At 45.1% G+C, this 26,880-nt stretch overlaps 1 long non-coding RNA gene across 1 annotated transcript in view; it reads left to right on the top strand.

The window, feature by feature from the left end:
* LOC311510935 overlaps positions 1-26,880 on the top strand; it is a 169,994-nt gene that overhangs the window by 17,092 nt on the left and 126,022 nt on the right. The window contains exon 2 of the long non-coding RNA XR_014709165.1: positions 14,936-15,505. This is a non-coding gene — a long non-coding RNA (uncharacterized lncRNA). The remainder of the gene's footprint in view (positions 1-14,935; positions 15,506-26,880) is intronic.

Raw genomic sequence — 26,880 nt, 5'->3', positions numbered from 1 at the left:
CATTCTTAGTCTTTGGAAAGGATAAGAAATATCTGGCCAGATTGTGATCTTATAGTCCAGTGATGTAAATCATAGGAGTGGAAGGGACCTTGAAAGGTCATCTAGTCCAGTCTCCTGCATTCCTGGCAGGACTAAGTATTATCTAGACCATCCCTGGCAGGTGTTTGTATTGACTGTAATTGAGATCAGAATTTGGCCCATCAGCAGTTATAATAAAATAAATGTCTTCACTTTGGTGTAGCAGTTGATTAGGCATCATAAGATTTGAGTTCTTTATCGATATTTGATGATTTATTTAAGTGCATACTGAAAGATTAATCACTAAAAATGAGAAGAAAGGAGATAAAGGAGTGAGAGGAGAGGGTAAGGAGAGAGAAAATTAGTATGACAAGTGGTGTGTTACGTACTGATGCTCACTATTCTATTCTGTTCCATTTCAGTCCATTCAGGTTTGTATATTGCACCTATCACCACAGTATCTGAGTACCCATCCTTCATAGAGAAAAGAGGGACTCCAGTGACTATTTCTTCTCTCAACCATCTCCTCTGACTCTATGAGTCAGAGACAAGGACATGGCTATGGGGGTAGGGGTGGAGCAGGGTCACTCAACTCTGCATCATCCTTCCCTGAATAAAAATATGGAGTTTTCAGCCCAAGGTAATGCTGACATTGACAGCCTGTGCACCCAATCTGTGCTCTGAATCTCCTCACAGGCCTTGGGACATGAATGGCTTGGGAGTGCCACACTCCTTGCCACCTCCATGGGCCACATACCCCGCACCCACCCCGGATAATCCCATGGTTTTGTAGCCCTTCTGTGTTTTTCCCATAGGAAGGTATTACAGGGCCATCCCAGACCAAACCCCAGGTGTACAGAAGCAACTCACTGGCCAGAGCCTCCTGGTGGCTGGGTGCAGGGTTGTCGGGCATTTGCTCTTGGTCACCACTGTCTGGGTCTCTGTTGGCCTAGTCCTCCAGCCAGCTCACTTAAGAGTTCAGTCCCTTCTGGGGTACTCAAAATATACCACCTTTAACAACAGTCCTAAGTTAACACAAGAGGTCTTTGGCTGTTCCTGGGATCAACTCACAGTTCTGTTCACTCTTAGTGCACTGACCCCTTGGGCATTCCTCTGTTTGGAGTCCAACTACATGTAAACTGCAATGGTCTTACAACCCTCCTGTGCTTCTCTTCAATTCCCTGTTCCTTTGTGGAACACTGGCCCCAGGCCGGTCTCCCTGGAGCCTGGCCCCTCATCTCAGGGGCTCACCACAGGAGATCGCCTTTCATGTAGCTCCACTCTCCTGCCATGACCCAGCTCAGCTGCTCTGCTCCACAACCAGCCCCCCAGGTGCTGTGCTCCCTCCCTTTTTAAGTCCTACAGCCAGCATAGTGCAGCTAATTAAACAGGGATGGCCAGTCCTGGGCTTCTCGGGCCTTGAAGGGGCATGCCATTCTGTTAAAGAGGGATGATTTGGCCCTGTAAGAGGAATGGTGTAAAGGTGCGATGATAGAACAAAGAGACAAGAAGTCCTGAGTTCCAATCCAACTTCCAGAAGACTTACTCTATGATCTTGGGAATGACATTTAACCTCTCCATCACAATTTCTCCTACTGTAAAAGGAGGATACAAATCCCAATTAATCCATCATTGTGATGTAGGTTAATATTGCAAAGTGCTATATATCATTGTTACTTTATCCAGCTACATTCCTCTACCATAGTAGTTGAACCCTTAAATAAGTTCCGTTTTCTCCTTATTTTTATTGTCAGCCATCTTATTTTGATTCCTTGTTCAATGCACTCTAGTTGACATTTTAGCAAATTTCCTTTCATGACATTTTAGCTGCCCTTTGTCTCATCTGTGTTGTTTTGCTCATAGTTTTTGTTTCTCCACTTGCTCACTTCTCAAAAGAACTTTTCTTTCCATTTGTGGCAATTTTACCATTTGGGTCCAGGAAATGACAAAAAGAATAAAATTTTAAAAAGTGTTGGGAAACTTTTAGTCAGAGTTTTATTTTTATTTCAACATTTCAAAGCCCAGTCTCCAGGCTTTTCTGAGCTTCATCTGTCTTCAGTTTACTTGTTACCCTCTATAGAACAAGATGCTGCAACCATACAAAAATATCCATTCCTAGTGATAAAGTCAACAGACTAGCTTCTGTATCCAAATTCCTCTTGGAATATAGTCAGTTTACTGAACATTCTCTCAGAGTATCAATACATAAAGTCTGATTTTTAATACGTTTTTGTTAAACAGTATGAAAATTAATATCTATTTGGTAGCGCTGGTCAAAAATAGTGACAATTTGTCACTAGGTTTTTTGGAAAGTTTTAATGAAAAAAGTGTGTGTTTTTTAAACTTGATCAGATCTAGTATTAATTTGTGAAAATACTACTGATGAGTGAATTCAAGCAGCTTACTGGGTCTGTTTGAAGCAATATTATAGCTGGGTGAACTAGTCTGTAGAAAAAACAACAAATGATCCAAGTTCTCATTTCAAACAGAATCCAGACATGAAAAGCTATTTCTGTACTTCCAATCAGTTTGGAAAAACACTTTTCCCTGAAAGTATATTTCATTTTTGAGCATCTTGCACTTGTGCTCTTTTTGAGTGCACTAGCATCCGGGGCATCTAAGCAGGGCTGGCCCCCCACCTAGCAGTTACAGTCTGTGGCAGCACAACGTATGGGAACCTAGGCTCTCCCACTCCACCAGATTCCTCTTGGGAGCTATAAGGAAGGTGCCCTTTACCTGCCGTCCAGCTAATGCCCTCCCCCGGGTCTCTTCCTACCTCTCTGTCCCTCCTCAGGGTATGTCATGGTTTGATATCTCTTACAACCTGGCCCACAGGCCTCTGCAGGGTGGGGAGTTCCAGCTTCGTGCACCAGTCCTACTTCCGGAGATACTCTCCTGGCATAACCCCACCCTGCTGTAGTGGGTGGAGAGAGACTCCCTTTTAAGGCCCTCCTCCAACTGGAGCAGGCCCGGCAGACCAGCCGAGACAGGGCTTCCTAGGCCCGGAGTTGTTCCTGCACCCCTCTCTCCCCAGCGTGGTGTTTATCCACCCCATCATAGGACAGAAATACCTAAATACTGCAAAAAATGGCTGCTAGTCTGGTGTTTCCAAGCAGAAAGTACCAGGAGTCTCATAAAAGAGACTTTTTAATGTGAGTTCCAGCCCAATTTAGCAAACTCGAAAAGAAAGGAATCAACGAACAATGAAATTAAGCCCTGTGCAGTGAGCCAGCACAAGTCCCGTGCAACCCTTACACCCTATTTTGTGGATTTAAGTAGGACTCAAAAACTCAGGCCTTGAGTGAAATTCACACTGGTACAGATAATCTTCCATTCACAGGGGTGAAATTCTCCCAAGCAGAGTATAGTAATGGAAGCATATCACATATTCTTTTACTCTTGTAACTCATACCCTCCCCATACCCCACCACTGCCTCAGCCCTCTGTCTCACCTTGTTTTGCTAGGTCTGATTTTAACGGGGAATCTTTTGAGGTGCCTGTGATGTGCCAAGAGACTCTGTTCCTACTGAAGTTGATGAGAATGGAGGGCAGTCAGCACACAGTGGAATCCTGCCCCTCTACTGCAAACATGGCACAGAGAAATAAAATACATTTATAACAATGTGCAAACAAACAAGCAGCTGAACTTTTGCCTGAACCAAGCATGTGAGACACCCCCATTATTTTTTAATGCTTGTGCTGTAGAGCTACATAGAGAGGTGTGACAGCGTATGCTACTCAACAGCACCTCCTCCTGGCCATTCTAGGGATTAGCTCTGCCAGGCCAACACCCATTTTTGTGGTGGCACTCAGTTACTCCTACTCTGCAGCTTCTTCTTTGTGACTCAGCCCTCCAGCTGGGTCACTAAGAAGTTCCCCATTTCAGGGTAGAGTCCTTCAAAGTCTTTCTGCTCACGCAGCCCCCGGCACTCCTCACACCCATCACCCTGACCCTGTCACTCCTGTAGCAACCCAGGCAATTCTCTAGTTCACTGCCCCCCAGCAGTACCAACCTGCAGTGGCTGATAGGAGAATCCAAGCCCACCCTCTATTTTGGGTTCCAGCCCAGGGCCCTGTAGCAAGCAGTTAAGATCTATGACTACACCTACCTTACTACTCTAGCCGCTAGACTACATCCTACCATGTTCCTCCAGTCCTGCTACTCAGACCCTGCTCTCTCTCAAGCCTGTAGGTCTCATGGGTTCCTATCTCCCCTTCCTTCTCTGTTACTCCAGGAGGAGACACTACAGACTTCCTCCCTGCCCCCCACACTATCACCAGCCGCCTAGCTTTATAGAATCCCCCTCCTGTTCCCCCACAGGTGAACTTCTTTCTAATCAAGGATCTCTAAACAGCCTAAATCTCTCTCATTTGCTGCTTGATTGGGCCCACCTGGCCTTATTCAGCTCTCAGGGCCAGTATGGGGAGTACACCCCATCACAAGATGTTAAAGCCCTGGTTCTTGCCCCAAGGAGTTTACAGTCTCAGGTCCCGATACAGTAAGATGCCTTAGCTTGGAGCCCTGCAACCACGCAGAATCACCCATGCTTGATTCTCTGTTACCCTGCACTAAGGCCCAGATCCTGCAACACTGAAATCAGTGGGAGTTTTGACATTGCTTTCACTGACACAGGCTCAAACCCCATATGAGTATTTTATACCAGTGCAGAGTGGTAAAATGGTAGTGTTTACACCCACTTTGTATTAGTGTAAAAGACAACTCAATGAGCAGGGCAATAGAGAAGCAGGCCCACATGTCTTCAGTTGATTCTTTTGTTCCGCTATAATAAAGACCCCAACATGTTGCCATGACAAATAAAAAATGTGTTGTGTGATTCTCCATTTAATGAGCGATACTTTAGGGTACCAGCTGATGTACTCCACCTGCAATTCTTTTGGGGGTATGTAGTTTAGTGACAGCCAACAAAACTTCATAGCTTGCTGTTTCACTTAGTGAATGATCCATTCTCTGGTAATATATTTAGCATGGACATTTTCCAGACTGTATCTGCTAGAAAGTCACATTCAGAAATTTTGGAAATTCTTTTATAGTCAGACTCCAACACTTGTTATATCCAATCTAGTTATTTTACCACGCCATTTCATCCATTCCTACAATACACCCCCAAATTCTTCCGAGGCTGATAACCATCCAGCATTCTCCTCATTCAGTTTCCAGTTCCTTTGAGCTCTGAGTGCAGAGGTTTCAGAAGATTAAAATAGAGATGAAACCCGATTGTTGTTACATGCATCTGCTTTAAATCGGGCAGCTCTGTTTATTTTATGGAATTCCAGTGGCTTTCAGTACAACAGTAAAACCCTGTTATGTGGACTATATCTTGCTACACAGGTCTCTTGTTTTACCACCATAGTCAGAGTGTCACTGAGTGTTTATCTGCACTGCAAAGTAAACGTGAATTATGAACTTGCATGCTGCCCCTAATTCAAGTCACATCCACACACAAAACCTCATAACTCAAGTGTGGTGGTGCTTGTAATTCAAACTGGCTGGCCTGAGAGGGGGGATAGGCTACAGCTCGAATGAGCACAACAAAATGGCAACTGTTAACACAACCACTCTGCAGTGTGGACACAGACTAGTGCCACTTTCCACAGATGCCTTTCCACAATTCCACCCTCCCCCTTACCCTTTCTTTGCCCAGTAAGGGCAAACAAGCTCTCCTCTACTTCACTCGGAAAGAATTCATAGAGGGCTCAGCTTACTTCAGTGTTACAAAACCATGGGCCATGCCCCCAGAAGTCTCAGCACCACATACAAGTGAGTAAAGTACCAGTGTGGACACAGCAACTCAAGTGTAATTTCACAGCATGGCCCTTCTCACTCGAGCTAGGCTAACTCAGGAGGAGTAACTTGAATATAAGTAACTTGAGCTAACACTGCAGTGAAGACATACCCTGACCTTTCCCTGGAATAAGCCTGACTTTCTAATTTAAATAAGCCATTAGGAATTTGTCAACTAGGGTAAAATTCACCCTCATGCCAAGGGCCAGCACAGGGCCTACGCATCATTTAAATTTAAATGGTGCTTGAACCTTGACTTTCCCTCAGCATGAGGATGAATTCCACCCATAGTGAATTACTTGCTCTCTGTCAGGCTGAGTTCTGAGGCTAGCACCTTGTACGCTGCACAGCCAACATAAGGGCTTATTCTGCAAGATGTTAGGCACTTCCAGCGAGGTGCTGAGCTCCTTCAATTCCTAGTGGCCTCATTGGGATTCACTTCCAGGAGTTACTCAGCACTACACAGGATTGAGTCCATACTCTGGAACTAGTTGTATAGGCTAAGTGAGTTGATCCCAATAGACCCCATTCTGTCGTGTTGTTCAGTGCAAGTGTAAAGAGGACAGGGAGGGACTGCTCAGGCAACAGTGTGTTTAACTCTGCACTACCCTTCTTCCCGTACCTCAGTGTAACTCTTTGCTGACATAGACCAGAGTTTTGTCTTTTCAGGACTTCTGAAAAAGCATTACAAAGAGTTAAACCTCCAGGCTATTGAATGTAAACCCATGATAAATGGATGTTAGTAATTCCCAGTCAATTTCAAACAGAGAACACCACAAACTCTCTCTGTAAAACAAACATTTAATGCACAAAAAACATTGTAAATAGTGTTTGGAATATTATAAATAACTAAAAGCAATTAGACATTAAATCTACTGGTGTTCCTTGAACAAGTTCCCTTGCCCTGCGCCTTTCGTTTCTGTTATAAACGTTCAAATATAAGGTTTCAACATAACATTTACCATACTTTAATACACATCAAAAGACATCCCCCTCTGATTTTTTCTCAGAGATGATTCCTCAGGCTTACAGTGTGACCAAATGTGTGTATCACCTGGACTCTTCAGCGCTTGAGAAATGGCAGCATCTCAGTCCTTTCCAACACTTCAGAGCCCTGTCAGCAAACAAACAGTCTGGGGCAGTGGTTCTCAAACTTTTGTACTGGTGACCCCTTTCACATAGTAAGCCTAAGAATGTGATCCCCCTTATAACTTAAAAACACTTTTAAATATATTTAACACCATTATAAATGCTGGAGGCAAAGCGGGCTTTGGATTGGAGGCTGACAGCTCGCGACCCCCTGCGGGGTCCCGACTCCCAGTTTGAGAACCCCTGGTCTAGACAAAATCCAATGAATGGAGTGAAATAAGTTTCAGGTTTTAAGACACTTGGGCTTTGTCTACACTGGCAAGTGAAAGACAAAACTTTTGTCATTCAGAGGTGTTAAAAAAACCAGACACCCTTCCCCAAAAGGCAAAAGTTTTGCCAACATCAGCAGAAGCGCTCTCCTGCCGACAACGCTAACGTCGCTCATTGTGGGTGGAAGTTTTTTTGTCGGCAGAAGAGCTCTCTCTTGCTGACAAACAGTGGCTACACTGCACACCTTTTAGTGGCACGGCTGTAGCAGCACAGCCATGTCGCTAAAAGCTGTGTAGTGTAGACAAAGCCTTAGAGCTTGTCTACATGGGGACATCTGGGAAAGATAACACAAATTAACTAAAGATGTGAATTTGAAGTTCCACCACTTAAATCCGCATTGCAATGGAACACCCTCATTTAGTCAGAATTAGAGTGGCCTTAATTTGGTTTAGTTTAGTTCACTTATAAAGTGAATAAAAATAAACTGAATTAAGCCTGCTTTAATTGTGAATAGCAGTCTTCACACAGGGATTTAAATGGTTTAACTCAGTGGTTCTCTAACTTTTGTACTGGTGACCCCTTTCACATAGGAAGCTTCTGAGTGAAACCCCCCTTATAAGTTAAAAACACTTTTTAATATATTTAACACCACTATAAAAGCTGGAGGCAAAGCAGGATTTGGGGTGGAGGCTGACAGCTTGCGACTCCCCATGTAATAATCTCGCAACCCACTGAGGGCTCCCACCCCCCAGTTTGAGAACCCATGGTCTGGAGGGTTCCACAGCCCGCAGCTTTCCAGCCCTTGGATTAATAACTGATTGGTCCTTGCAGTTGCTGGTGAAACAGAAGTCTGTAGCCTGTATCCAAAGCAGTATAGGGATTGGAATCAGCAGATAAAATACCCATTCCCTGGATCTCCATAAGACTCTCATTCTATAGGACACCATCTTCTCCACAAAAGCCCAGCTAAGTCAGGCGAGAATTCACAACCCTCCACCTCACTATATGCTGCCCTAGTCTTTAATTGAGACAGAATCCCCATTTAGCGCAGTTAGCTGATAGCTAAAGGTAGGTTCTTCTTTGAGTGATTGCTTGTGTGCATTCCACTCCCCGTGCACAGTCACCGGAAATTTTTCCCTCAGTGGTGCACCCATCAGGGTGGCTTGAGCGCCCTCTGCTGCTATGCACCACTAGTGACGACATAAAGCGCCTGGCTGACCCCGCATCTCCTCAGTTCCTTCGTACCACCAGTGACGGTCACTGGAACTGCTCTTCTTGAATTTGCAAGTTCTCTCAGTGGACTTTCTCTGTATATTGTAAATAGTTAGTTATCTGTGTTTATTGCTTTTTCATCTGATCCCCAGTGCTGAGGGATGCCTCGGTCATCAGACTTCAACTCCGGCTTCTCCTGCAACAAGGCTATGCCCCTGAGTGACCCGCACTCCAGCTGCTTGAGGTGCCTGGGAGAAGCTCATATTGGGGACCATTGCCAGATCCGTAAGGACTTTATGCCTTGCACAATGAAGGATCGTGAGGCCAGGCCAAAGTTCCTGCTCATGGAGGCAGCACTGAGACCTCCATCCGTGCAGTCCAGTGAGACTTAGCACTGAGTGCCTTGGCATCGGTAAGGAGTGCTCCTCCTACCGCATCAGGGTCCCGGCACCAATCACCATTCCCTGTGCCCTGTCCAGTGGCCTTTGGAATCCAGGGAGTTTTACCCCAGTTTCCAGACTGTATTCCAGGCATTCCTATTCAGTGGCTTTGGAAGGACATATGGCACCACCCTACCAGACGGTATCCAGTCCCAACTCCGGTGCTGGACTCCAAGAGCCAGCTCAATGGATCCTCCTGATGCAGAAATGGAAGAAGAGTATCCACCGCTTGTGCTGGCCTCCTCTTCTTCCTCCCCTGATGAGGTGGTCTCGGGAGGGGGCAGATGACTCCCCCAGACGACTATAAGGCGCACCAAGTGTTGTTAAAGAGGGTGGCCTTAAACCTAGCATACAGATGGAGGTAGTAAAAGAGTCCTCCCACAGTCTGGTTGACGTTTTGGCTGCTGCAATTTCTTCCGAAGTAGCCCTGCTTTGCAATGAGGCCATAATGGACCCAGTTAAGACTCTGTGGCAGACTATTGTATCCTTTCCCACGCACTTCAAAAAGGGCTGAACGACAATATTACATGCCTGCCCAAGGTTATGAGGCCCCCACCCTCTCCCTGCCCCTAGGGTCCCTTGTAGTGTCTGCTGCCAATGAGAGAGAAAGGTAGGGGCATCAGAGCACTACTCCAAAATCAAAGGACTGAAAGAAGTTGGACCTGTTGATAGGAAAGTTTATTCTAATGGGAGGATTACAACCCAGAATTGTGAACCAGCTGGTGCTACTGAGCAGATACAATTTCAACTTGTGAGACTCCATGGAAAAGTTCAAAGACTTGCTACCACAAGATACTGGACAGGAGTTCTCACTTCTGGACAATGGAAAAATCGGTGGTGAGGGCCACTTTACAGGCTGCTCTGGATGCGGCTGACTTTGTTGCCAGGTCCATGGCTTTGGCAGTTGCCAAGCACAGGAGTTCATGGTTGCAGTCCTCTGGGCTCCTTCAGAACCTGCCTTTCGAAGAAGCTTTGCATTTTTCAGAACAGATGGACGCAAAGCTTCATGGACTAAAAGACTCAAGAGCGACCCTTACGTCCCGTGGATTGTACACCCCAGCCCCTTCAAGGAAGCTCTACAGGCCTCATCAGCCTCTTCAAGTACTGTGCCCTGGCTGCCCATCAGGACCTGCAGAGGAAGAGAAATAGGCGCAGGCCACCTTCTATGTCTACATCAATACCTGTCCCACCCAGACATCCAGGGGGTTCTAAACAGGCATTTTGATGGGACACTCAAGGAGGCTGTACCAGTTCCCATGATGCCATGATTCCTGTTTCTCCTTTATTTGCAAACTGGTTTTCCCACTTCCTCAATGCTTGGTCCTGTGTCACCAGAAACCGTTGGGTTTTGAGCACTGTAAAGGTGGGATACACCCTCCTGCACAGGTGCTGACTCCGTGGGTACTCCAGGGTTGTAGCACCCATGGGGAAAAATTAGCTCTGCACCCCTAGCAGCCAAGCTCCCCCCTCCTCACCTCCTTCTCCCTGTCCCCCCGAATGCACCATGTCCCCGCTCCTTCCCCTCCCTCTCAGCACTTCCTGGCCCCCCACTGCCTAACAGCTGTTCGGCGGTGCTTAGAACTTTCCAGGAGGGAGGAGGAGGAGCAGGGACACGGCGCGCTCTGGGGAAGAGGCAGAGAAGAGGCAGGGCAGGGGCGAAGACTTTGGGGAAGGGACAGAATGGGGGTGGGGCGAGGGCGGTGTAGGGGCAGGAAGAGGTGAGCCGGGGCGCCAGGGTCGAGCACCCACCGGGCAGAGGGGAAGTCTGCGCCTATTCCCTCCTCTTCATTTCTACCCATCCTTCCCACCCTACCGCCCCATCCCTCTTCAGGGACCCCTCCCACGAAAAACTTCTACACCAGGAGGTTCAAGCCTTCCTTCAGGTAGGAACTGTAGAGGATGTGCCACAGTGGTTAAGGGGGAGGGGTTTCTACTCCTGCTATTTCCTAATTCAGAAGGCCAAGGAAGCTCTCATGCTATTCTAGACCTGCACGGACTATTTCAAAAAAATAAAAATTCCACATGGTCACCCTGGCATCCATTATTTCCTCCTTGGATCCCGGAGACTGGTACGCCATCCTCGACTTGAGACACCTACTATCACGTGTCAATGTATCAAGGGCACAGAAATTTCCTCAGATTCGTAGTGAACCAGTTACACTACCAATTCACAGTGCTCCTGTTTGGCCTGTCTGCAGCTCTTCAGATGTTTACAAAATGTAGGGCCATAATGGCAGCATTCCTGAGGAGATTAGGGGTGCACGTCTACCCTTATCTGAATGACTAGCTAGTCAATGGCCGGTCCAGGGCTCAGGTGGTATCCAGCATTTGAGTCATCCAGTCAATGTTCAGGGCCCTACGCCTTCTAATCAATGGAGACAAGTCTACCCTTTGTCCAATACAGAGGATAGAGTTTACTGGAGCAGTGTTGGACTTCACCCAAAGCATTTCTCCCAGAGGTGCAATTCGAATCAATCCATTCCCCGGTGACACACCTCAAAGGTCACCCAATTACAACAGCCTGGAACTGTATGAGGCTCCTTGGCCACATGGCCTCGTGCACTTATGTGGTACAACACGGGAGACTGCACCTCAGACACCTCCAGACGTGGTTGGCCCCAGTGTGCTCACCAAGCCATCTTCATTTAGACACTGTACTCATGGTACCACCACGAGTCATTATCTTGCTGGATTGGTGGGTCGGATCCTTTCAATGTTTGTGCAGGCGTTCCCTTCGTGTACCCTCAACCATCAATTACTCTGGCCTCAGGCATGTTAGCAGTAGGGTGGGGAGCCCACCCAGGGCCCCTCACAACTCAGGGCCTTTGGTCTCAGGCAGAGCTCTCCCTTCATATCAATGTCAGAGAGCTCAGAGTGGTTTGTCTTGCCTGTCAGATGTTCCTGCCTCACATCAAGGGCAAAAGTTATTTTGTTCTTACAGACAACACTGCAGCCATATTTTACCTAAACAGGCAGGAAGGAGCTTGCTCTTCCCTCCTTTGTCAGGAAGCAGTCGACCTATGGGAATTTGTATAGCCCACTCAATCAACCTCGTGGCCTCTGACCTTCTGGAGAGGCAAAACAAGCTGGCAGATCATCTGAGAGATCTTTCTCCAGTCAACACAACTGGTTTCTTCGCCTGGATGTAGCCAGAGACATTTTCCAGCACTGAGGGACTCCCCAAATAGATCTGTTTGCAAACAAGTACAAAAGAATGTGTCACCAATTCTGCTTCCTGGGTTCCATCACAGTCACCTTCCTGCGACCCTGGACAGGACAGCTTTATTATGCTTTCCCCCGCAATCCCACCCCTTCACAGAGTGTTACTCAAAATCAAGTGAGACCACTCCTGCATTATATTAATAGCCCCAACATGGCCCCGTCAACACTGGTTCTCCACTCTGCTAGACCTCCCAGTGACAACTCCAATCTTACTCCCATTACATCTGCATCTGATCTCCTGGGACCATGACTGGTGGTTCACCCGAACCTAAACTCCCTTCACTGAATGGCCTGAAAGCTCCAGGGCTAAATCCCAGAGAACAGGCTTGCTCAAAGCGAGTTTGCCAAGTGTTACTAAGTAGTAGAAAGCCATCCACCAGAACTACCTTCCGATTAAAATGGAAGCAACTGTCAGGCTGGGCTTCCCAAATTTGAGTCTCACCAACGAATTCATCCATTCACAGATTGGGGACCATTCAGCAGCGACCATTGTGATCATCTAGTCTAACCTCCTGCACATTACAGGCCACTGAAACTCACACACCCACTTCTGAAAGAGACCCCTAACCTCTGGCTGAGTTACTGAAGTCCTCAAATCATGGTTTAAAGACATGGTTTAAAGTTATGGAGAATCCACCATTTACACTTGTTTAAACCTGCAAATGACCCGTGCTCCATGCTTCAGAGGAAGGTGAACCCCCACCCCCAGGGTCTCTGCCAGGAACAAATTCCTTCCTAACCCCAAATATAGTGATCAGTTAGCCTCTGAGCATGTGGGCAAGACCAGGCTATCAGGCAGACACCTGGGAAAGAATTCTCTGTAGTAACTCAAAGCCCTCCACATCTAATATCCTGTCTCCAGCTGTTGGGGATTTTTGCTACTGGCAGTTGCTGATGGGCCACATGCCATTGTAGGCAGTCCCATCATACCATCCTCATTCAAAATATACTCAACTGTTTGTTGCACCTGAAATGGCAAGGCTTATCCATTTCTTCTATCAGCTGTCCACTCTCCGGTGGATAACTGATCCCTCAAAGGACTAGAAAGGTGGTACCCTCAAGTAAGGGCACCTGTTCCCCCCAGGACCTGAACTTGGTCTTGTCTAAACTTATGGGACCACTGTTTGAGCTGCTAGCAACATGCTCCTTTCTATACCTCTTCTGAAAAGTAGCTTTTCTAATTGCCATCACTTCTGCCAGAAGAGTCTCTGAACTCCATGCCGTCACATTGGAGCCACCATACACAGTTTCTTTAAAGATAACGTGTCTTTACATCCTCATCCCAGTTTCCTTCCCAAAGTAGTGTAGCAATTTCATAGCAATCAGGCAATTTACTTACCTGTCTTTTACCCAAAACCTCATGCAAATAAGGAGAATTAACAACTTCGCTCATTGGCTATTAGATGGGCTCCAGCATTCTAGATAAAAAGGACTAAACCATTTTGGCGGTCCACCAAACTGTCTATGGCTGATTGGGAGTCACCCGGAATGGAATGCACATGTGCAATCACGTGAAGAAGAAGAAAGAACGCTTAGTGACCTTTCATAACTGTTGTTCTTTGAGATGTGTTACACATGTCCATCCCACGACCTGCTCTCCTACCCCTCTACACTGGAATTTGTGGAAAGAAGGAACTGAGGTGGCATGGGGTTGGCTGGGAGCTTTATATTGGCGCGAGCAGCATGATCATTCAAGCTGCCCCAATAGGTACCACAGAGGAAAAAATTCCTGGCAACTGTGCGCAAGGTGCGCACACACCAAGAGTGGAATGGACCCATGTAACACATCTCGAAGAACAAGCTATGAAAGGTCAGTAACTGTTTTTTCCCCCATTGGCTCCATAGCCTATAGGATAACAAATGCTTGCGCTCCAGTTTTCCCTCTACATCCATAAAACACAGTGCAGTGGACCAAACATTATCCTAATAGAGGCCTCCCTCGTAAGTAAAGCTGGAATAGCACTCTCCTTCATCCAAAGTGGTACTGATAGTGAAGTCCTGCCCTCACAGCAAACACATCTCTTCGTCCTGGGTCAAACACTGCTAAGTCCACAGGGCTATCTGTAATTCCCATATGTATAAATTCCACCCACCCAGCTCTCTGACTGGCTCAGCTCTCAGAGGCTGACCAGGGTGGAGCCTGCTAGCTGGGTTGCCCCCCCGTGTATAGCCTCAGAACATATGCAGCATCCGAACAGCTACTGCACAGCTGTGTCACGTAACTACCACTCCCTTTTTTGGAAGTTTCTGGGTCCTTCTAGCTGAGTTGCCCTGCTCTCTGCACATGTGAAGTGACACAGAATATCAAACTAAGATCCATGTCTTATTCTTCCTACTTCCCAAGCCTACTTCTTCCCCCCCTACCCTGGAGAAGTAAAATATGTGGGTTACACAAGTACCATGCCTTTGCTTTAAGGACCATATACCTGCTCCTGGATTATGGCCAAAAGCCCATTTGATGTTATCATTTTGTATAGGTCTAGCGGAGTGTAAGTTGCATGAAATACGGGTAGGTAAGAGCTGTGTAAAACAATCTGCAGTAACTTCCAGTAAAAAACACCATAAAACTTGCTGTACAAGAGTTCCGCCTGTTGTATTAGCTACGCAATAATGTTAATCAGAAGAAATGCTAGCCTTTCTAACGGGGGAGGGGAAGAACAACAAGCCCATAGCAAGCTGTCTGCTGTGTTTATGAAATGTATGTTTATTAGACATCTAATTACATCCAAGGGCATTCTGGGAATTGAGATAATATTTTCTGGTGCCAGGCTGGGTTAAATGTACACAGATAATAGATCCTGCAAATGCTCAGTCAGATAGATGCAGAAAAATCATGTTTGTTACATTCAGATGCCATCCAGCATTTATTCTGCGTTTACAGGGCAAGTACAGAGGAGAAATGAAGAGGAAAAGGTTTACCACAACAAAGGCACTCCTAGCTTCTAATGTCTTTCCAATTACAAGGAGCAGACGATTGCTCATCAGTGAGAAAACAAAGGAAAAAAAGCTAGCCATGTATGTGAATGAAGAGATTGCAGATGAAGTTCCCCACTCACAGAGGCTGATGTTAATAGGGAGTGACTCCACTGAAATCAAGTCACCTTCTCTTTGCACCAATCTAAGTGACCATGGAGTTTACCCCAACTCTTTTGTCACTTTCATTGTGGAGGAATCTACTCATCACAGGGAGAAAAACCCACCCAACACACCTGCCATAAATATAAAGGGAAGGGTAACCACCTTTCTGTATACAGAACTATAAAATCCCTCCTGGCCAGAGGCAAAACCTCTTCACCTGTAAAGGGTTAAGAAGCTAAGATAACCTCGCTGGCACCTGACCAAAATGACCAATGAGGAGACGAGGGCGGGGGGAAACAAAGGCTCTCTCTGTCTGTGTGATGCTTTTGCCAGGAACAGATCAGGAATGCTCTTCAGAACTTCTGTTAAGTTAGTAAGTAATCTAGCTAGAAATGTGTTAGATTTCCTTTTGTTAAATGGCTGGTGAAATAGGTTGTACTGAATGGAATGTATATTCTTGTTTTTGTGTCTTTTTGTAACTTAAAGTTTTGCCTAGAGGGATTCTCTCTGTTTTGAATCTGATTACCCTGTAAGGTATTTACCATCCTGATTTTACAGAAGTGATTCTTTTCCTTTTTCTTTAATTAAAATTCTTCTTTTAAGAACCTGATTACTTTTTCATTGTTCTTAAGAACCAAGGGTTTGGGTCTGTGTTCACCTATGCAAATTGGTGAGGATTTTTATCAAGCCTTCCCCAGAAAGAGGGTGTAGGGCTTGGGGGATATTTGGGGGGGGAAGAAGTCTCCAAGTGGGCTCTTTCCCTGATCTTTGTTTAACACGCTTGGTGGTAGCGGCATAGGGTTCAAGGACAAGGCAAAATTTGTACCTCTAGGAAGTTTTTAACCTAAGCTGGTAGGAATAAACTTAGGGGGTCTTTCATGCAGGTCCCCACATCTGTACCCTAGAGTTCAGAGTGGGGAAGGAACCTTGACAACACCTTTTAAGCTTTCCCTCAAAATACTGCACTTCCTAATTTTCAAGATTGATATCTGCTTGGAAAGTCATAATGAAAAACTGACTCTTTTCTTTAATTTGCTAAAATGAAGATTGTAGCTGTGCTTGATAAAAATCAACAGATGCAAAGCTCTAGTTGTAATGATGAGCCTATTTTACATTTGTGCTTCACTAAGGGCCATACTCATCCTTGGACCATCACCACTGAACTCCACTGATACACAGGTGTAACTTTCAATGGAGTTGCATCAGCATAGAACTGAAGTAGCACAGTGGTGAATCAGTCCCAGCGTCTATCTTCATTTTACCTACGGCTCACTCAAAATGGCATGGAGAGGCTTGAGGATGTGTTAAGGATTGTTCATTGACTTGTAGAAAAGTCTGTAGGTGCACCCCAAAAATGAATTGTTGCAACCATCTTAACCCTGTCTGTCACCAAAAAATTGAAGTTGGCTTTAACTGTATTAATTAACGAAGTTCTCTCACCCCAAGGAGGAGAAACCCCCACATTATTTCCAAATAAGATGTCATTTTAGCCTCTAACTAAAACAATAAAAATATAAAGTAAATTAAGTCATTTTACACAAAGCTACCAAACAGCGAACATGGTGCTCTTGGGGCTGCCCAGTGACGAAGTACACCTAACCTCTATGGTGCCAGTAGCATGCCAGATGTGTCATGCCTCAGAGACAAGCACTGTACATTCTTCTGCAGTAGGCCTTGCAGGTACTAGCGCTGATCTGTCCAATAACCACTTACTATAGCTAAGTGAAAGTGTATTTTACTAGGGCTGGCAGGATAAAGAAAGTTTGCAGACACCCTAGGTAGAGAGGCTTGAACAGTTACAGTTCACCGGAAGCAATAGCAGGAAGTGTTTGGCTCCCTGGGGCAGTTGAATCAAGAGCCAGGGCTCTTCAGGCCTGCTGCTTGGGATGCCCTTTCCAGTCCAGTCTCTATTCAAGCAATAGGCACTTGCAGCTTTCCAGGCCAGGCTCAGTTACTCTCTCTCATTGGGGCCCCTTTGCACTGGTTCTCTGTCCACAAACCTGCACCCCACCTGGCACTCACAGCCTGTTCCACACGAAACTCTGCATACAGTTCCTGGGGGTCCCTTTCTTCATCTTGCTTCTCTGCAGCTCCTGGCTCTCTGTATGACCAGTACTTCCCAATCTGATCACTTCCTGGTTCAGGATCTTTCCTCCTTGCCTGGCCAGGGGAAGGGGATGTGCAGTGGAGAGGGGACGGACTGCAGACGTAGTCCCCTGCTTAGCAGTTCCATCACAACAAAACTACTTCCCGCTACTCATGCTTCATGTCCCTGGATGAGTAAGCTCCAGAGACACAGAAGAGATGTAAATCTGCTTTAAAAAAAAAAGCACCTGGATAACCCTAGAACAGAGGAATCCTCATGTATGCCAGCTGCTGCTCCTCCCCACCGGGGGCAGGAGTATGAGGGGTGGGAGAGGGCAGAGCCATGTGTGCTCATTTATAAGCAGTAAGTGACTCCTTGAGAGCTGTCATCCATTGGTACAAGTTAGAGCAACTTCAGGTCTGCTCTAACTTGTGCTAGTGTCTGGAAAAATAAATCTCGCTACTTAACATCAGATTAGCATTGGGTGTACAGCAGGGGTCTCAAACATGCAGCCCGCAGGGTTATTTTTTGCAGCCCGCCAGCTCCCTGCAGCCCCCCCAGCATATACCTAGAGCGGCTCCAGCCCGATGCGCACCGGGGGCAGGGCAGGCTCCCTCCCTGCCCCCGCGCCGCTCCAGGAAGCAGCCGGGACCTGGGGGAGGTGGGCCACAGGGGTCTGTGTGTTGCCCTGGCCGCTCCTCCAGGTACCTCCCCTGAAGCTCCCATTAGCTGCGGTTTCCCATTCCCGGCCAATGGGAGCTTCGGGGGAGGTACCTGGAGGCACGGCCAGGGCAACACACAGACCCCTGTGCCCCCTTCCCCTTTCAGGGAAGGGGTGGGGCCTCATGGAAGTGGTGGAGTGGGGCCAGGGGTGGGGCCAGGGCAGAGGGTGTTCACTGGTGTGGCCCTCAGGCCAATGTACTAGTCCTCATGTGGCCCTTGTGGTCATTTGAGTTTGAGACCCCTGGTGTACAGTATCCAATCAAGTGCATCTTAAAAATCTGCAAGTCACCAGGTGTTGCTAAGGCAAATTTCTGCTACATCAATCAATGCTCGTGTTTTGATGTGAAGCAGAGATGCGAACAGTTTTGAAGAGGTTCAGTTTTATTTAGCCAGTTGATAAGTGTGCTGGTATTTTTAGTCCAAGACAAAACCATTAATCAAATGACTGACCCCAAGAAATAAACTGGGCCTGATCTTCCCTGGCTCAGCAATGCCAAAGATGTTCTTAGCTTAACAACACTGGTTGACACTTGCACATTCCCAGTGGTTTCCCGTGCTTATTTATTAAGGTGAATGTATTCAGCTCAGCACTTTTACAGTTCCCTAAACAAGGATTCTGACATCATTTAAAATTTATAAAGCATTTAAGTTGAACAGCATAGCTAACCTGGAACTTGAGTTAAGCCTTGATTTATGTGCTGAAGGTTTCCACTAACCCCACTATGAGATACTTTCAGCACAGAACTGAATTTTGCAGTTGGCTCCTGTCTCTGTAATTGACCAGACTAAAACCCTGCATTCAAATTCTGGATGCCTGAGGTTTGGATTTGAATTGTTCAGTGTGGGTCCATACTGTTCAGTTTCAACACCCAGTCAAAAAATGGACCCTAGTGTCTCCAATCAGCTCTGCTGACCAAGCCATTAAAAGTCCAGTTGGTGGCGCAGTGGGGCTGGCAGGCTCCATACCCGCTGCTGCACGGCTTCCAGGAAGTGGCCAGCATGTCTCTCCCACTCCTAGGCAGAGGGGCGGCTACAAGGCCTCTGCGCGCTGCTCCCGCCTGCAGCGGCCACCCCCACAGCTCCCATTCCCAGCCAATGGGAGCTGTGGGGGGAGGAGGTGCCTGCAGGCAGGGGCAGCGTATGGAGCCCCCATGACTGCCCCTCCACCTACAGCAAGAGGGACATGCTGGCTGCTTTCCGGGAGCCACCTGAGGTAAGTGCTGCCTGGAGCCCGCATCCCTAATCCCTCCTGTGCCCCAACCCCCTGCCCCTCCCACGCCCAAACTCCCTCCTGCAGTCCATACCCCAAACCTCCTCCTGCACCACAAACCCCTCATCCCCAGCCCCACCCCAGAGACTGCACCTCCAGTCAGAGCTCTCACCCCAACAGCCAGCCCAGAGCCCCTACCCACATCATGAATCACTCATTTCTGGCCCCAACCTGGAACCTGCACCCCCTGCCGGAGCCCTCACCCCTTCCTGCACCCCAACCCCTTACCCCAGCCCAGTGAAAATAAGCAAGTGAGCAAGGGTGAGGGAGAGCGAGCGACAGACGGCGGGGGGATGGAGTGGTCAGGAGATGGAGCCTCAGAGAAGGGGCAGGGAAGAGGCGGGGCCTCAGGGAAGGGGCAGGCCAAGGGTGTTCGGTTTTCTGCAATTAGCAAGTTGGCAACCCTAGGTCCATTTCTAGTCATCATCCCATACATATTGTCCATTCCTACCAATAAACTCACACATGACTCTAATGGAGTATATAGGCTTCTTTGGACCAGTGGCAGCTTTGTCAATGCAAGTCTTCCAGCTCATTGATACCATTCTGAATCAAATTATGGTATCCGCACACACTATATTTTGGGATACAGGATAGAACTCCCTTAAGTCAAGATTTTATAGTAACATTACATCTGTCACATATGGTCATATCCATTACGTCTTGTGCCCAGAGCACTGCATTAGCACTTTATTACAAATCAAATTGTACAAACTAACATAGCTAATGTTGGCCTGTGCCCTACAGAGTTATTTCTAAGGGAATAATTAGCTGGAGACCTACTGTCTAGCCCATCTGTGGGGATAACTTAGTACTTTGCCCTTTCATAACAAGGATTCAGCTGCCTCACCTCTGCAGTTGGAAATAGTCAGTCAGTCCAAATCAGGAACCTAATCCTGCTGCCACTGACATCAGTCAATGACAGCATTAATGAATAGAAGCAGGCCTTACACTAACAGACTCTCTCATATTAACTCTTCACTATAAATACACTTTCATCTGCAGGGGATCCCCACTTCATCCGTTGCCTCTAAAAAGTCAATTGAGCTTAGCAAAGGTAACTTGGCAATTTTATTAGCACATCTCTTACCAGGAATGTGGGAAAAAAAACAAATATGTGTCTGAGTGAAATATCTGCTTGAGGGAGGAAATTATAACATAAAAAAAACAAACGCAAATTCAATCAATTGGTATGAAGTGGTACAGACTGCTCAGCATAAACAGATGTGTGGTTTCTAACCTGAATTGATTAGGACAACAAGGAGTCTGCTGGCACCTTAAAGACTAAACAGATTTATTTGGGCATAAGCTTTCGTAGGTAAAAACCCCACTTCTTCAGATGCAAGAAGTGGGGTTTTTACTCACAGAAGCTTACTCCCAAATAAATTGGTTAGTCTTTAAGGTGCCACCGGACTCCTTGTTGTTTTTCTGGATACAGACTAACATGGCTACCCCGATATTTGATTAAATCAGAGTTAAGTAAATGCAGAGCACATTTGGGAACACTAGAGGCAGCTTAAATGAGAGGGTAAAGGAAGGAAGCAGGAGACAATCAAAGTGGGGATGTATGAGGTCACCAGGAAAAAAAAACAACACATATTGTGACTGATGCAAGGATCTGATGCAAAGTTGTATAGAGAAAAATTATTCCCACCTTGGCTCTTCCACGTTTTGCTTCATTTTGGAAAGCTCTAGCAGTGATGACACCCCTCATAATCTTTGCTGATTAGATTCAAGCCCCAGCTTCTGGAGTCAAATGATTTTGTGACTATTTCAGCTTTGATTTAAATAAACAGTAAGCTTCTAGCCTTCATGCTTGCAGAGAAAAAGCTTGAAAATATGACCTGAATGCACCTTAAAGGCTCAAAACCCAGAAGACAAAGAAAAAAATTCAAGATTAATTATATTTTCATAATCCCATAATTTGGGGGGGTATGGCTCATGATCTGAGTGCTTGGGTTTGTCAATACTGATGTAGGACACTTGTTGAAGCCATATTTAAGAAATTACTTACAGCTACTAACAATAATAATTTTGCAGCAGGATGAAAGCAAAAACTTTTTCCTCTGCAATGACTGAGAAACAAAGGGAGGGGAGTCATTTTGCAGCCTGCCTGCCTGCCCTTCCAAATGCTATACCTGATCCTACAAACTTTTGATGACTTTCTTCTCCTCTGAGGGAATAACACCCCAGACAACCAGTTAAGAGGTGTGAAGACATGTCCCTCTTTTCAGGAGGGAGAGAGAGGGATCACAAAGTAGGAGCTAACAATAATCACCAGCTGGAAGGGAGGAATATACAGAAAATAGCCACAAACAATATGGCTGCCCTAGCATGGCAACTGTTTGTATCTCCTACACTTAAAGAACCAGCTACCAGAAAAGCAGTCTCATAGTTTTCTTTGAAAGGTGAACACAGAGTGAGAAGATTCAGTAGTGGCAAGGCAGTCAGAAACAAAGGAGCTTTTAGAGCAGGGGCTGAATTCCCACTTTCCAAGGGCCAGTGATTTATTTGGAACCCATCCTAGGCTTCCAGAGCTGGAGTCTGGAATGTTGGAAGCAGTTATGTCATTTTATTTCTCTTTTATATCATCTTAACGTAATCAGAACAAAAGGTGCTTTCTAGGCATCCACTACTTCCTGTACCTAAAGTACAATCAGCCCTGCACAACAACAGACATAGCACTGCATTGTGTGAATCTCTGTGCAGTTTCAGCCATCTAGCCAACAAAATGATTCATGATCCAATAATCGTAAAGACAAATATTTCCAAAAATCAGAGAACTCCTGCTAATGGAAGAATACTGAATTCTCAGTAAGACAGATGAGTTAGTTAAAAGAACTGAAGCAGCCATTAAGGCTAAGATTTTCAAATCTGCCTAAGAGATTTGGACACCTAATTCGCATTAATTTTAAGAGGAACTGGAAACTCAAACCCATTCAGTGGCTACCTGTGCAAAAAATCACTAGACCTGGTGTCGTTTCATTATCTTCTATGCAACCTGCTGACACTCCCCAGAACATAGAAATGTATGAGCATAAATATACATGCATTAAATGGAAATGTTACAGAAAAGGGCATGTAATTGCTAGTAGGCAGATACACAAACCATGAGAAAAATACTGTGTTAGATGAGGGGACATCCCCCATCCGCCTGACTTCCCAAAAAGTTTCAAATGTCATAAAAACCCAACATTGCTCACACATGTAAATCTAGCACTCTGCCAGAAAGGTGGCACCATCAAAAATAAGTTTAATGTATCATGTTTGCCAAAATAGTTTCCAGTTTGATATCAAAGAAATCAGGATATCAAGAAATCAGGATATCAAATATAGTCCATCTCTGTGTAGGTTCAGTCCCTCAAGCAAAGCTACTCACTATGGATGACAGTGAATGCAGATAGATAAAAATGGTAAAGAAACCAGTTGGCAAGTGCCAACCTTATTCTGTAAGGGCCAAATCCAGGTTTTGTTGATGTCAGTTGGAGATTTTCCATTGACTTCAGTGGGATCTGAGTTTGCCCCAGTGACTGGCTATAGCTGACCAGCACAGGGATTTCTATGGAAGCCATCTTGGTGGATGCCCCAAGTTTGATTTGTACTAGTAGCTGTCTCTTGGGTGCACACGATCTAAGGTCAAGCTTGGTGTTTTAATGCTTGTTTTTCATATAAAGCAGGAAGGACACCCCTATTATGATTCTAGTCCTAGTCCATGGGTCTTTGTGCTAGGAGTGTGGATTTCGCTTGATTCAGAAGCCTTTTGGTTTGTATTGTGCAGTAACACACATATAAAGCAGGAAGGACACCCCTATTATGATTCTAGTCCTAGTCCATGGGTCTTTGTGCTAGGAGTGTGGATTTCGCTTGATTCAGAAGCCTTTTGGTTTGTATTGTGCAGTAACACACAAGGGACGGCAGTTTTATTTCCCTATTATAAGGCCTGATTTGACACTCCATTACACCAGCTTCACTACATTGGCTGTAGTGCAGTTATACAGACACAAAATTGGTGCAGTGCAGTGCAGGATTAGGCCCCCAGATCCTACTTCATCAGCACAGTAAGTCTTGGGAGGACTGTCCCATTGCCCTAGAGTTCAATACTGCACTGCTCTGCTTGGCTGCTGAAAGCACAGAGTAGGTTGCTTTGGGAGTTGGCTTTGTAGCCTGGAGGTTTTTGTAACAGCCTAATAGAAAATAAGGAAAACTTGTAGATCAGATCTTGATTTGGTGTAAATCAGCATAAATTCATTGAAGTCAGTGGAGCTAGGCTGATTTACACCAGCTGAGGATCTGGCCCACAGCATACATCTAGAACATTTAACTTTCAGTTAACTGGGTACAGTTCTTGTACTTCTAGCCACCGCCCCCACACCAAGGAAAAGCTTACAAAACCAGCACCTGATAATTGAAAGCAGTTTTCTCCCCAATATCTGAGCCAAGTGGTTATTATGGAAACGGTGATAGAAAAATCAGAGTTGCTTGGTGGTGTGTGAAACAATCATCTCTAGCATATTTTGATCTGTTCTTTAGCCTGTGGACTGGCACACAACAGGGAACACGGGGCAGGGGGGAAGTGAGCTGTATTTAGCTAATAGGAACCTTACTTCCACAGCATGCCTGAAGGTACAAATGAAAGAATATATCTTAGCACAAGAATGAGCAACTAGTCCAAAAAATCCTGATCTATTAAAAAAAGCAGCTGGCTGACTAACGGGAAAGGAATGCACAATCAGCCTTTATCAGGTTTAACTCAGTCAATCCTTCTGCTGCAGATTCTGCTTTTCAGATGTTGTATGATATAGGTCCAATACTTATCAAGGATGGCAAAATTATCAATTGTGATACAGAAAAGGGAGAAGTGTTCAGCAAATATTTCTGTTCTGTATTCAGAAAGCAGAATGAAGTATTCATATCTTAAACTGATACTGAAATACTTTCTATTCCATCATTAATTAGGGAGGATGTGAAACAGTAGCTATTAAACATGTTTAAATCTTGAGGACTAGTTACTTGGACCCAAACAGTTTTAGATGAACTGGCTGAGGAGCTCTCTGAATTAATGTTGATTTTTTAAAAATCTTGGGACACGTGAAAAGTTCCAGAAGACTGGGGAAAAAAGCTAACGTCACACCAATATTTTAGAAGGGTAAATAGGAAGACCTGGGAAACTACAAGCCAATTAACCTGACATCAATCCTGGGCAAAATCATAGAGGCGGATATCGGATGCAAGGCAATTGACTTAGTCTCATATGACAATCTAATACTAAAATTAGCAATATACAAAAATCAATGTTGCCCATATTAAATGAATTAAAAACTGGCTAATTGACAAAGATCATGAATAGCACTGAGCCAAGAACAGCTCCTATGGGACCACACTAGAAACACCCCCATTGGATGATCCCCTGAGATCTCCAAAATTGTATCAATGTGGAGGAAAATATAAAATCATTGCTGGTAAAGTTTGCATATGACACAAATCGGTGGAGTGGTAAATAGGGACGCAGACAGGTCAGTTATACAAACCCAACTGGATTGCTTGGTAAGTTGGGTTCATTTGAACTATGTGCATTTTAAGAGCCAAATTCAAGTTCAGACATCTAGGAAAAAAGAATGAAGATCACACTTATAAGATGGGGGATTGTATCCCAGCATGGAGTGACTCTGAAAAGGACTTAAGGGTCATGATAGATAACCAACTGAATGGGAATTTCCAGTGCTATTCTGTAGCTAAGAGGGCAAACTTGATCCTTGGATGTATAAGTGGGAGCAGATCAAGGAGGAGGAGGAGGAAGTTGGGATTGTCTCTGTTTACAGCTTAGTGAGCCTGTTACTGGAATACTGTGCCCAGTTCTGGTGTCCACACTTCAGAAAGGATATTAAAGTGTTGGAAAGGATTCAGAAGAAAGCTGTTAGACTGATACAAGTTCTGGAAAGCATGCCTTATAGTGAGAGACTAAAGAAGCTCAATCTATTTAGTTTATCCAAGAGAATGCTAAGAGGTCAATTCATCAGTCTACAAGTACCTAAATAGGGAAGAGATTTCTGATAGTAGACAGCTCTTTTAATCCAGCAGAAAATGGTACAACAAGATCCAAGAGCTGAAAACTGAAACTAGACAAATTCAGACTAGAAATAAGGCATGAACTTTTGACATGGAGAGTAGTTAACCTTTAGAATAATTTAGCTGGGTACATGATGGATTCTCTTGACCAGTCATTTTTAAATTGAGATTGGATATTTTTTTTAAAAGATTGCTATCACTCAAACAGAAGTTATTATTGGGCTTGATGCAGTGAGGTTCTTTGGCCTGTATTACACAGGTCAGACTAGATGATTGTAATGGGTCATTTTGGCTTTAAATCCTCTGAATCTATGTTTATATTTGCAATGTTTATTTTCTTTCTAACTAAAGATGAGTTACAGCTTTATTGGAAAATGTTAGTTGCCAGTGTCTTTCAGTGTTAGACTTTTTGAGGATGTAATATTTTAATGAGAGCACTGGAATATGTCCAGTGTAAAAAACAACATTTTTAGAAGCATTATCTCTATTCTTTAAATCTAGATTAGGGTCCCTGTGACATATTGCAGAAAGCTGTAGTGTATCTTCCAGTTAAAATAGGGAGACTTCTGGGCTCCAGAGTATTTTACTTTAAAAAAAAAAATAGATCTACAGTGAACTATACTGATTTTGAGTTTCTGCCCAGACTAATAAAATGTATTTTAACCAAAGACACCAGGAGAACTAAAATGTGAAAATATACTGTTGAGACGATACAATAAAGAGGGATTTTGCTCCAGTTATTTACTGGGTGGTTAGAGAATAGACTCTTCTTTCACACGGTGTAACTGAAGATCCTATATAGCCCAAAAGTCATATTAACAAATCTGCTGAGATTCATGGGAGCTTAGATGTTGCCATTAGAGCTGGTTGAAACTCAGAATTTTGTTTCATGAGAAATTTCTACATTGCAAGATTTGTTTTCTTCCATATCACAAAAAAAAGAGTCTGGATTTTTCCATAAAATGGAAAGTCCATACAATTTTGTTAGTAAAACAACCAAACCTGGTGTTTCTGAAAAACTATTCTTCCCCAAGTCCTCAACAGCTGCTGACTGAAATTGACATTTTTGTCACTTGCACAGCAGATGGTTAGTGGTGGGCAGGCAGAAGAGTAGGGAATACTCATCATATCTGTTTCAGTCAGCAGCTGCCAGGGCTTCCAGGATTCATGGCTCTAGGGTAGCCCCTATGTGGACTGCTCCAGGGCCATAGCACCCTAGGACTTTCAGGACAAGTGGCTCCTGAGTCCACATGGAGCCATGCTCCATAGAAGTTGTGGGCTCCCAATTCCAAGGCAGACTTTCAGTTGGGTCGCCAAGAAGCTGGGTGGATGAGCTGGCTGGAAAGGCATCTGGCAGATAGTTCTGTTGGAATCTCCTCAGTGATCAACCAGGATCCTAGTTTTCCCCATGATAAAAAACGAAAAGTCTCTTAAAAAAAAACAAAAACAAAAAACAAAAAAAAAAGACACAAATCTGTTTTTTTGCAATTAAAATGAAACGCTGAACTTTAGTTTCCCAAGCCACACTATATATAGGTATCAGCTGAACACAATGTTTTATTGATAAACAGTTGAACCCTGTTTATCCGAGCCTCCATTACCC

Source organism: Lepidochelys olivacea (assembly GCF_965140295.1).
Source record: "Lepidochelys olivacea isolate rLepOli2 genome assembly, chromosome: 1".
Lineage (NCBI taxonomy): Eukaryota > Metazoa > Chordata > Testudines > Cheloniidae > Lepidochelys > Lepidochelys olivacea.
This window is presented reverse-complemented; position numbering and strand designations above follow the sequence as displayed.